General features: G+C 44.2%; 1 protein-coding gene across 1 annotated transcript in view; it reads right to left on the bottom strand.

Annotated features, from left to right (window-relative positions):
- The window catches only part of znf366 (zinc finger protein 366), an 81,050-nt gene that overhangs the window by 39,123 nt on the left and 28,564 nt on the right, over nt 1–13,363 (bottom strand). The gene's annotated exons all lie outside the window — the stretch shown is intronic.

The following is a 13,363-nucleotide window of genomic DNA, read 5'->3' as shown; positions in this document are numbered from 1 at the left end:
ACTTGTACTTCAGTGCTGTTCCAAAGGCACCTGCTGTATTTCGTCCAAATGGTTATACTGCATGCCTGAGCCTAGAAGCCCTGATATTCTGTTGAGTCCCAGGATATTATCCCTACTGTGACCACCTGGATAGTGGGGAGATTCCTTCTCTCCATAGATGCTGCCTCACCCGCTAAATTTCTCCAGCTTTTTATGTCTACCATTCCACCTGCGAGTTTGTTTTCAGTGACTAGACTCTCAGGCCTTTTCCAAAATTTATCATCATTTAAATAATAGGTAGACAAAAAAGCTGGAGGCAGCATCTATGAAGAGAAGGAGATAAGCGACGTTTCGGGTGGAGATGTTAGGGGGGGGGGGGGGGGGGGGGGGGGGGGGGGGGTGGGAAGAAGAAAGGAAGAGGCGGAGACAGTGGGCTGAGGGAGAGCTGGGAGCGGGAGAAAAAAGCAGCGACTACCTGAAATTGGAGAAGCCAATGTTCATACCGCTGGGGTGTAAACTGCCCAAGGGAAATATGAGGTGCTGCTTCTCCAATTTACGGTGGTCCTCACTCTGGCCATGGAGGAGGCCCAGGACTGAAAGGTCAGATTCAGAATGGGAGGGGGAGCTGAAGTGTTGAGCCACCGGGAGATCAGGTTGGTTATTGCGAACCAAGTGCAAGTGTTGGGCGAAGCGATCGCCAAGCCTACACTTGGTCTCACCGATGTAGAGCAGCTGACACCTAGAGCAGCGGATGCAATAGATAAGGTGGGCGGAGGTGCAGGTGAACCTCTGCCACACCTGGAAAGACTGCTTGGGTCCTTGAATGGAGTCAAGGGGGGAGGTAAAGCGACAAATGTAGCATTTCCTGCAGTTGCAAGGGAGAGTGCCCGGAGAGGGGGTGGTTTGGGTGGGAAGGGACAAATTGACCAGGTAGTTACGGAGGGAGCAGTCTCTGCTGAAAGCAAACGGAGGAGATGGGAAGATGTGGTCAGTGGTGGGATCCCGTTGGAGGTGGTGAAAATGTCGGAGGATTATTTGTTGTATGTGACAGCTGGTGAGGTGGAAGGTGAGGACAATGGGGACTCTGCCCTTGTTACGAGTGGGGGGATGGGGAGTGAGAGCAGAGTTACGGGCTATAGAAGAGACCCAGGTGAGAGCCTCATCTATAGTAGAAGAGTGTTCTGTGCTCTTTATTATTTGTATGGCTGTATGGCGACCACACATTTCACCAATTGGTACATGTGACAAATAAATGTATCTTGTATCTTGAACCCCCGTTCCCTGAAGAATGAGGACATCTCCGATGCCCTGGTTTGGAAAACCTCATCCTGGGAGCAGATGCGGTGTAGACGGAGGAATTGTGAGTAGGGGATGGAGTCCTTACAGGAAGCAGGGTGGGAAGAAGTGTAATCCAAAATAATCTTTACCGTTCTGATTTATTCACTAAATTGGATGACTTTACATTTATCCACATTATATTGCACCTGCCACCTATTTGCCACTCGCTGATCTTGGCTGAATTCCCTTTGAATCTTTTTTGAATTCTCCTCCCATTTCACAGTCCGACCCAGTTTCATGTTTGGTAAACTTAGAAATATTACATTCAGTTCCCTCATCCCAATCAGTATGTTTCCTGTATATCCTGTTTCCTTTCTCGTTTAGGACCACCTGCTGCACACACATATGGTTTGATTGTCCACGCGTGTGGTATGTTCTGCCAGGACTGTACACAAAACATTGATTTTTACTGTATCTTGCTACACATGACAATGAATAATTAATAAAAATGCCAGCTGCCGGAGGAGGTAGTTGAGGCAGGGACTATCGCAACGTTTAAGAAACACTTACACAGGTACATGGATAAGGACAGGTTTAAATGGATATGGGCCAAACGCAGGCAGGTGCGACTAGTGTAGATGAGACATGTTGGTCGGTGTGGGCAAGTTGGGCCGAATGCCTGTTTCCACTCTGTGACTCTACGACCAATACCAATGAGTAGCTGGAGTCTGGTAATACTCTGTCAGACACTACCAGGCGCCCTGAACGAGACACTTTCATTCTGAAGAAGGGTTTTGGCCTGAAACGTTGCCTATTTCCTTCGCTCCATAGATGCTGCTGCACCCGTGGAATTTCTCCAGCACTTCAAGTCAAGTTCAAGTTCAAGTTCAAGTGAGTTTATTGTCATGTGTCCCTGATAGGACAATGACATTCTTGCTTTGCTTCAGCACAACAGAACATAAGATCTTCGGTTTCCTCCCACACTCCAAAGATGTACAGGTAAGTAGGTTAATTGGCTTGGTGTGTGTGCGTATTGTCCCTAGTGTGTGTAGGATAGTGTTAATGTGCCGGGATCACTGTTCGGTGTGGACTCGGTGGGCCAAAGGGCCTGGTTCCATGCTGTATCTCCAAACTAAACTAAACTAAAATGGTGGGATTACACTCACCATCCTCCAATATCCAGGAAGTGTCCAATAAGTTAGAAATGTAGGAATATAACAATCAATGCTTCCATTAATTCCATGACTAGGGGCAGTATGGTGGCACAGCCATAGAGTTGCTGCCTTACAGCGCCAGAGACCCTGGTTCGATTCCGACTACGGGTGCTGTCTGTACGGAGTTTGCACATTCTGCCTGTGACTGCGTGGGTTTTCTCCGAGTGCTCCAGTTTCCTCCCACACTCCAGAGATGTACAGGTTTGTAGGTTAATTGGCTTCAGTAAAAATTGTAAATTGTAAATTGTAAGGATAGTACTAGTGTGCGGGATGATTGCTGTTTAGCATGGACTTGGTTGGCCAAGGGCCCTGTTTCTGCTCCGTATCGCTAAAGTCTAACGTCTAAAGTCTATCTTATTTAGTTCACCATGAGGTATGTAGATTAATTTCTTCAGAACGATATTTTTTACAGGTAATATTTTCATGATGTGGGTCTTTCTGCCTCCCTTTGAATAGAACTGAGGAGGAGGTTCCTTAATGAGTGGGTGGTGAATCTGTGGAATGGATTGCCACAGACAGCTGTCGATGCCAATTCTTTGGGTATTGTTAAAGCGGAGATTGATAGGTTCTTGATTAGGAAGGGTGTCAAAGGTTACGGGGAGAAGGCAGGAGAATGGGATTGAAAGGGGAAAATAGATCAGCCATGATTGAATGGTGGGGTAGACTTGATGTGCTGAATGGCCTAATTCGACTCCATGTCTTACGGCCTTTGCAACTGGACCCTTGACTTTGTCATCGGCAGACCTCAGTCAGTGTAGATTTATCGCAATGTGTCCTCCTCACTCACTATCAACCCAGGTACGGGGTGGGGGATTCCAACCTTCACGTGGTCCGCCATGTTTCGACGAATGCAATCAACCTGGCGTGCACAATCAAATAAGATCATAGAACACAAAGGCTGTGTACGCCATACACAAGAAGAAGAACACAGATACATCTCAGGGCTTCCTGTTTGTCCCCCTGCTCAACTCTCTTTACACCCATCACTGCGCCAATAAGCACAGCTCTCATGGCAACGACACCACTGTTGTTGGCTGAATCTTGGGTGGTGATGAGTCAGCATTCAGGAGGGAGATAGAACATCTGGATGAGTGCAGCTTCAACAACAACCACTCACTCTGCATCAACGAAACGTTGACTTCAGAAAGGGGAAACCAGGATATAGCACGGCAAGTTTCACTGGTGCTTTGGTGATGGAGAGAGATAGCACCTTCAAACTTTGATGCATAAGTACCTCGTATGGCCTGTCCTGGGACCTGCAAATAGATGTAATAACCAGAAAAGGCTCTACGCCACCTTTACTTAGAAGTTTAAAGAGATTCGGCATGCCACCGAATATTCTAATAAACTTTGATAGATACACTGTAGAAATATCCTAAATTGTCGCATCATGGCCTGGTACTGTAATTCCAACATGCAGGGACATAACAGTGGTGAACCCAGTCTGACCCATCCCCGCTTCTAGTCTCTCAATTCATGCAGTCAAAGAGAGTCATAGAGTGAAACAGTGTAGAAACAGACCCTTCGACCCAACTTGCCCACACCGACCAACATGCCCCAGCTTCACTGGTCCCACCTGCCTGTGCTTGGGCCATAACTGTCTATACCTCTCCTATCTGTGTACCTGTTCCAATGTCATGTTCTTAAATGTTATGACAGTACCTGCTGTTAGATTTTATAGATTTCAATAAGATCCCATCTCACTTTTCTAAGCTCCTGTGAATATAAGCCACTCCTCCTGAATCTCCCATCAATGGAACATCTCGAGAATCAATCTGGTGAATCCATGTTGCATTGCCACCTAGGCAATCTTATCCTTCCTGAAATATGGAGATAAAACTACACTCAGTACTCCAGATATGGCTTTGCTGAAGTCCTACACAGTTCCAACTAAATGTCCTTAAACTGCACTAAACCCCATTGCAATAAAGATCATCACGCCCTTTTCCTTCCCAAATGTTTGCTGACCCATCAACTCATGAACCAGTACACTACTAGAGTAGTGTAGAGTAGCAGTTATTTCACCGAAACTAATGTTTAAACAAATTAATTCCGAATGGTCTACTCCTGCAACTATTTTCTATGTTTCTATCAGTCTTTTAATTTAGAGGTACTGCATGGAAATAGGCTTTTCAGCCCACCAAGTCTACACAGACCATTAATCATCCATTCACACTAGTGTTATGTTATTCTACTTTCTCATCCACTCTGTACATTTTAGGGGAAATTTTACAGAGATCATTTAACCTACAAACCACAGGTCTTTGGGATGTGGGAGCAAGCTGTAGTCCCCGGAGAAAAACTGCGCGGTAACAGGGTGAACATGCAAACTCCACCCAGACAGCACCTGAGATCAGGATCGAACCTGATTATCTGATGATGTGAGGCCGGAGCTCTACCAGCTTTGCCACCATACCACCCTCAATAGATGGGCATCATATATTGGCCAACTTGACATGAATGATAAAAGGTTGAAGGTGTTTCAACGATGAGAGTGTTTCACCTCACGCACAAAGCTGCTTCGGAGTCAGAAATTGAGCCTTTCTGTACAGAGTACCTAATATATGACCTGCTCTAGTTACCAAGGCAATTAGACAGATGCTTCAAATGAAGTTCTAGCTAATGACAATTGATGATGGTAGGATCTTTTATAGCCGCAAGCAGATGGCTCAGTGCTCTTGTTTTAAACAATCTTTCTCTAGCATTTGGCTGTAAATATTTCTTGCCACTTAAGAACATGACAACGTGCAATGCTGTTACTGCTAAATGTTTAGGAGAAGAGATAAAGGCAATAGGTTAGAAATTATTTTTCAAAATATTTTATTTTTGACACAATCCCACCAAATACCTCTTGTCCCCTCTCCCATCAGGCAAGTTTGAAAGCGCACACGTCCAGATTCAGGGACAGTTTTTTCCCAGCTGTTATCAGGCAATTAGATAGTCCTCTCATCAACAAGAGTGCGGTCCTGACCAAAGACAATTACCAGAGTCAAATTTTATTCTTGACAAGAAGTTTGAACTGACAGATTTATGAATCTGACCCACACAAACTGTTGCCCCGCAACATTGATTACAGTGCGAGTCGGGTCGGGTTAGGTAGGCTCAGGTTGCTAAAATGGGCGTGGAAAATGCCCATGATCCCCCTCCATAGCGTACTACACGTCAGTCCATTGCATTTAGCCCGAGTAGCCTATCTTGCTTCGCTATAAGATCTTTGGTCCTGACCTCCCATCTACCTCATTGAAGACCTTTGAACTATCTTTAATCAGACTTCAATATACACAAAATGTTGTACGTTTATCTTTTATCTGTGTACTGTGGATTGTATTCATGTATAATATTTTCTATGACTGGATAGAAAGGAAATAAAAGTTTTCAGTGTAAACCTTGGTACACATGACAATAATAAACTAAACTAAACTAACCAATCCCATTGGATTAGAAAAGCCATTGGCAACTCTATGACCTACTCAGCGGGTCAGGCTGCATCTCTCGAGAACTTGGATAGGTGACATTTCAGGTCGGGACCCCTTCGTCAGACTGTTATCTTCCCATTTCTGAGGAAAGATGTGCTGGCTCTGGAGAGGGTCCAGAGGAGGTTTACAAGAATGATTCCAGGATTGAGTGGGTTAGCATATAACCATATAACCATATAGCAATTACAGCACGGAAACAGGCCATCTCGGCCCTTCTAGTCCGTGCCGAACACTTACTCTCACCTAGTCCCATCTACCTGCACTCGGACCATAACCCTCCATTTCTTTCCCATCCATACACCTATCCAATTTATTTTTAAATGATAAAATCGAACCTGCCTCCACCACTACCACTGGAATCTCATCCCACACCGCTACCACTCTCTGAATAAAGAAGTTCCCCCTCATATTACCCCTAAACTTCAGTCCCTTAATTCTCAAATCATGTCCTCATGTTTGAATCTTCCCTACTCTCAATGGAAAAAGCTTATCCACGTCAACTCTGTCTATCCCTCTCATAATTTTAAAGACCTCTATCAAGTTCCCCCTTAACCTTCTGCGCTCCAAAGAATAAAGACCTAACTTGTTCAACGTTTCTCTGTAACTTAGTTGCTGAAACCCAGGCAACATTCTAGTAAATCTCCTCGGTACTCTCTCTATTTTGTTGACATCTTTCCTATAATTTGGCGACCAAAACTGTACACCATATTCCAGAATTGGCCTCACCAATGCCTTGTACAATTTTAACATTACATCCCAACTTCTATACTCAATGCTCTGATTTATAAAGGCCAGCACACCAAAAGCTTTCTTTACCACCCTATCTACATGAGATTCCACCTTCAGGGAACTATGCACAGTTATTCCTAGATCCCTCTGTTCAACTGCATTCCTCAATTCGCTACCATTTACCATGTAATATGATGAGCGTTTGACTGCACTGGGCCACTACTTGCTGGAGTTTAAGAGAGGGGACCTCATTGAATCTTACAGAATAATGAAAGGCTTCAATAGAGTGGATGTGGAAAGGATGTTTCCACTGGTGGGAGAGTCTAGGACCAGAGGTCATAGCCTCAGAATTAAAGGGCGCTCTTTTAGAAAGGAGGTGAGGAGGAACTTCTTTTGTCAGAGGGTAGTTAATCTGTGGAACTCATTGCCACAGAGGGCTGTGGAGGCCAAGTCAGTGAATATTTTTAAGGCAGAGAAATTCTTGATTAGAACGAGTGTCAAGGGTTATGGGGAGAAGGCAGGAAAATGGGATTAGGAGGCAGAGATTAGCCATGATTGAATGGCGGAGTCGACTTGATGAGCCAAATGGCCTACGTTGAAGAATCCATGTTCCAGGCGTACACTCTCCCTATCCCTGAACTCTACCTCTGTTACATTAACGACTTCATAAGTGCTACCTCCTGCACCCATGCAGAACTCTTGGGCTTCATCAACTTCACCATCAATTTCCATCCTGCACTCAAATTTACTTGGACCATCTCCGACACCTTTCTTGGTCTCCCAGTTGCGAAACACTTTAATTCTCCTTCCCATTCCCACACTGACCTTTCTGTCCTAGGTCTCCTCCATTGTCAGAGGCTAAATGCAAATTGGAGGAACAGCATCGCATATTTTGCTTGGGTAGCTTACAGCCCAGTGGTAAGACTATTGATTTCTCTAACTTCAAGTAACCCCGGCATTCCTTCTCTTTCACTATCCCTCCCCCACCCTAGTCACATCGGCTTCTCATTTTCACCCAACAAACAGCTGACAATGGCCTGTTTCCTTTAACATCTTTGCTTATCTTTCATTCATTTTTCTTTATCTCTCCACATCATCTTCTATCTCTCTCATTTCCCTTTCTTCTGACTTTCAGTCTGAAGAAGGGTCTCGACCCGAAATGTCACCCATTCCTTCTCTCCAGAGTTGCTGCCTGTCCCGCTGAGTTACTCCAACTTTTTGTGTCTATCTTTGGCCTAATTCTACTCCTATGACGTGAACTTGTAAACTTGTGATCTGTCTCACTCCTTATGATTCAGAAATTACAGATGCTGTAAATTGTAAATTAAAACAGAAAATGGATGCGGTACTCAGCATATCAAGTAGAGCATCTGTGGATTGAAAACCCAAGGTCAGACAGCCAAATAGTCACACAGCCAAAGAGGCCCTTCGGTGCAACCCGTCCACGTCAACCAACATGTCTATTCTAGCGAGGTCCATTTGGCTACAATTTGGTCCATATCCCTAAAGTTTAGTTTAGTTCAGTTTAGTTTAGAGATACAGTGCGGAAACAGGCTCTTCGGCCCACCGATTCCTCGCCGACCAGTGATCCCAGCGCATTAACGCTATCCTACATCCCCTAGGGACAATTTTTACATTTACCAAGCTAATTAACCTACAAACCTGTACGTCTTTGGAGTGTGGGAGGAAACCGAAGATCTCGGAGAAAACCCACGTAAGCAAAAAAGTAACGTACAAACTCCGTACAGACGCCACCTGTAGTCAGGATCGAACCCAGGTCTCCGACGCTGCATTTACAGCAGGACAGCAACTACAGTGGCTTGCAAAAGTTTTCATACCCCTTGAACTTTTCCACATTTTGTCGCGCTACAACCACAAACGTAAATGTATTTTATTGGGATTTTATGTGATAGACCAACACAAAGTGGTGCATAATTGTGAAGTGGAAGAAAAATGATACATGGTTTTCAAATTTTTTTACAAATAAAAAACTGAAAAGTGTGGCGTGCAAAAGTATTCAGCCCCCCTGAGTCAATACTTTGTAGAACCACCTTTCGCTGCAATTACAGCTGCAAGTCTTTTGGGGTATGTCTCTACCAGCTTTGCACATCTAGAGACTGAAATGTTTGCCCATTCTTCTTTGCAAAATAGCTCAAGCTCAGTCAGATTGGATGGAGAGCGTCTGTGAACAGCAATTTTCAAGTCTTGCCAGAGATTCTCATTTGGATTTAGGTCTGGGCTTTGACTGGGCCATTCTAACACATGAATATGCTTTGATCTAAACCATTCCATTGTAGCTCTGGCTGTATGTTTAGGGTCGTTGTCCTGCTGGAAGGTGAACCTCTGCCCCAGTCTCAAGTCTTTTGCAGACTCTAACAGGTTTTCTTCCAAGATTGCCCTGTATTTGGCTCCATCCATCTTCCCATCAACTCTGACCAGCTTCCCTGCCCCTGCTGAAGAAAAGCATCCTCACAGCATGATGCTGCCACCACCATGTTTCACAGTGGGGATGGTGTGTTCAGGGTGATGTGCAGTGTTAGTTTTCCGCCACATATAATGTTTTGCATTTAGGCCAAAAACTTCAATTTTGGTCTCATCTGACCAGAGCACCTTCCTCCACATGTTTGCTGTGGCCCCCACATGGCTTGTGGCAAACTGCAAACGGGACCTCTTATGGCTTATTTTCAACAATGGCTTTCTTCTTGCCACTCTTCCATAAAGGCCCGATTTGTGGAGTGCACAACTAATAGTTGTCCTGTGGAAAGATTCTCCCACCTGAGCTGTGGATCTCTGCAGCTCCTCCAGAGTTACCATGGGCCTCTTGGCTGCTTCTCTGATCAATGCTCTCCTTGCCCGGCCTGTCAGTTTAGGTGGACAGCCATGTCTTGGTAGGTTTGCAGTTGTGCCATACTCTTTCCATTTTCGGATGATGGATTGAACAGTGCTCCGTGAGATGTTCAAAGCTTGGGATATTTTTTTATAACCTAACCCTGCTTTAAACTTCTCCACAACTTTATCCCTGACATGTCTGGTGTGTTCCTTGGGCTTCATGATGCTGTTTGTTCACTAATGTTCTCTAACAAACCTCGGAGGCCTTCACAGAACAGCTGTATTTACACTGAGATTAGATTACACACAAGTGGACTCTATTTACTAATTAGGTGATTTCTGAAGGCAATTGGTTGCACTGGATTTTATTTAGGGGTATCAGAGTAAAGGGGGCTGAATACTTTTGCACGCCACACTTTTCAGTTTTTTATTTGTAAAAAAATTTGAAAACCATGTATCATTTTCCTTCCACTTCACAATTATGCGCCACTTTGTGTTGGTCTATCACATAAAATCCCAATAAAACACATTTACGTTTGTGGTTGTAACGTGCAAAATGTGGAAAAGTTCAAGGGGTATGAATACTTTTGCAAGCTACTGTAGGATTTCTCCACCTGAAGGAGAGTTGCCCCAGATGGTCATCTCTGATGCCATAGGGCCTATCAGCTGTGAGAAGCACATGGTATCCGTTCAATTATAGCCATCACTTACTGGAAACATTGCTTAGGAAAGATGGTGCCTCTCACACAATGTTGTTTCAAGCAAATGTGTTTCAGCAACTTTTGGACAGAATTTCAGTGTGCCTAAAAGGACACAACATGCTAGAGTAACTCAGCATGTCAAGCAGCAGGTCTGGAGAACATGGATAGGTGGTGTTTTAGGTTGAGACCCTTCTTAAGACCTTCAGTCTGCCTACTATTTAAAACAAGAATAGTTATAATTGCAACTTAATTGAATTATTTTATTCAGAATCACACCAGAATTGCACAAAATGATGGGGAAACGAGCCTCCTAATAACCTATAATGAACAGTAAAATGCAAAACAACTTTAAGACATCTGAACACCAGCTGCTTTCCTCTTCCTGCTGCGTACATATCAGGAGAGCCGCGTTCTTTCTATCTACCAAGCTCGCAGCCTTGCCTATATCCTGTCCTCTTTCAATCAACTTCCTTAACTTTTCTTTTGTCCGCTGCTGGTAGCTCTGAACCTGAAAGCTGTAACCAATCTCGAGGGGTTAATGACACGAGGCGGCGGTCCCTTCCTGTTGTGTTCAAGTATGTTTAGCTGTGAGTTGAACGAAAAACAATCCTTCGCAATGTCTTTAAAATGCACTGCTTTGCCTTCTGAACTGGGGAGGAAATTATTAACGGGGCAGATTATCAGCCAGGGAAGGCTGCCTGAAGAAGACCCATTCAAACCAAGTAATTGCTTATAAGATGGTTACAATTAAAGATATTGAAATGATTTGTATCCATTGAACTGGCTCTCTACATGTAAGAGAATCAAGATTTGGATGCCTCTTTAGTCAGAGGGTGGTGAATCTGTGGAATTCTTTGCCACAGAAGGCTGTGGAGGCAAAGTCAGTGGATATATTTAAGGCAGAGATAGATAAATTCTCGATTAGTACAGATGTCAGAGGTTATGGGGAGAAGGCAGGAAAATTAGGTTAGGAGGGAGAGATAGATCAGCCATGATTGAATGATGGAGAAGACTTGATGGGCCGAATGGCCTAATTCTACTCCTATCACATAATCTTATAATGATTAAATGGGACAAAGATTTTAGAATCAAGCTTTTTTGAGGCAATGTCAAAGAGCTAATTGGTGTGGAAACAGGCCCTTCAGCCCAATAGGTTAATGTTGCCAATTGGTTTCACGGGCTAGATCCATTTCCCTGCTTCTGGTTCATAATTCGTCAATATTAAATCCAGGTTCAGGAACATCTTCTTTGGTTCAGTTTAGTTTATTGTCATTTGTACCGAGGCACAGTGAAAAGTTTTTGTTGCAGGCATTACATATAAAATTCTTAAAGGGTTGGACAGGCTAGATGAAGGAAAAATGTTCCCGATGTTGGGGGAGTCGAGAACCAGAGGTAACAGTTTAAGAATAAGGGGTAGGTCATTTAGGACTGAGATGAGGAAAAACCGCTTTCACCCAGAGAGTTGTGAATCTGTGGAATTCTCTGCCACAGAAAACACTGGAGGCCAATTCACTGGATGTTTTCAAGAGGGAGTTAGGTATAGCTCTTATGGATGACGGAATCAAGAGATATAGGGAGAAAGCAGGAACGGGGTACTGATTTTAGATGATCAGCCATGACCAAGTCAAGTCAAGATTCAAGAGTATTTTATTGTTGTATGTCCCGGATGGGACAATTAAATTCTTACTTGCTGCAGCACAACAGAATATGTGAATATGTAAACATCGTATATAATGGGGAAAAAAAAGAAAAAGTTCAATAAATAACAAAAATAGTGCAAATAACAAATAATAATATTATCTTTTGCAGTTCAGAGCTCATAGCTTATTTGTTGTGTTTAATAGCCTGATGGCTGTGGTAAAGACGCTGTTTCTGAACCTGGACGTTACAGCCTTCAGGCTCCTGTACCTTCTTCCTGATGGCAATGGTGTGATAAGTGTGTGGCCAGGATGGTGTGGGTCCTTGATGAATTTGGCTGACCTTTTGAGGCATCATATTGAATGGTGATCCTGGCTCGAAGGACCAAATGGCCTACTCCTGCACCTATTTTTCTATGTTTCTATGTTTCTAACACATGATTACAATTGAGCCATCTACAGTGTATGCGATAAGGGAATAACGTTTAGTGCAAGGTAAAGCCAGCTAGTCCGATCAAGGATAGTCCGAGGGTCACCAAAGAGGTAGATAATGGTTCAGCACTGTTCTCTGGTTATGGTAGGATGATTCAGTTGCCTAATAACAGCTGGAAAGAAACTGTCCCCCCGCAGCCTACAGCCATCAGGCTAGTAAACACTACAACCTCCAAATAAGCTCTGAACTACATAGAATTGGGGACATTAGTTTTGTCTTTTGCATTATTATTGTCTGTTTGTTTATATATATACACAGACACACACGGGGGCACACACACACACACACACAGTCACCACACACCGACCCCCAGGCCCACACACACACACAGAGACCACACACACACCACACACACACACACACACACACACGTTCCACACACTCCGCTGTCCCCGTAGGGACACACACACACACACTCCACACCACCCTGTACACACACACTGTGGGGTTGTTTGCAGTTGCAGAGGGACAACACACACACACACATTCACAGGGGCACGGACACGCACACACGGAACACGACTGCACACGCACACGCACACGCACAGCCACACTCCACACACCCGTATACACAGCACACACACACACACACGGCCCACAGCACACTGTTATACTGACACACACACACCCTGGACACACACAGACACACACACACACACACACACACACATGCACACTACAACACACATGTGGCACACACCCACAGCCCGAGCACACACCTCACACACCACACAGGCCCACTGCAAGTACACATCCCACACACACACACACACACACACACACACACACACACTCCAACACACACACCCGGGTTTTATGATCATTTATTACATTGTTTACAGAGTATTATGTTTACATATTCTGTTGTGCTGCTGCAAGTAAGAATTGCATTGTTCTGTCTGGGACATATTGATTTTCCAACATTGCAGGTTTTTTATTCAATTCCATCTCTATGTCTGATTTATTCCACAAACTTAAAAATGAGTAACTGTCGGGATCGAGGCGCAAACTCGCGACCTTGCGGATA

The sequence above is a fragment of the Leucoraja erinacea genome, chromosome 3 (assembly GCF_028641065.1).
Source record: "Leucoraja erinacea ecotype New England chromosome 3, Leri_hhj_1, whole genome shotgun sequence".
Lineage (NCBI taxonomy): Eukaryota > Metazoa > Chordata > Chondrichthyes > Rajiformes > Rajidae > Leucoraja > Leucoraja erinaceus.
This window is presented reverse-complemented; position numbering and strand designations above follow the sequence as displayed.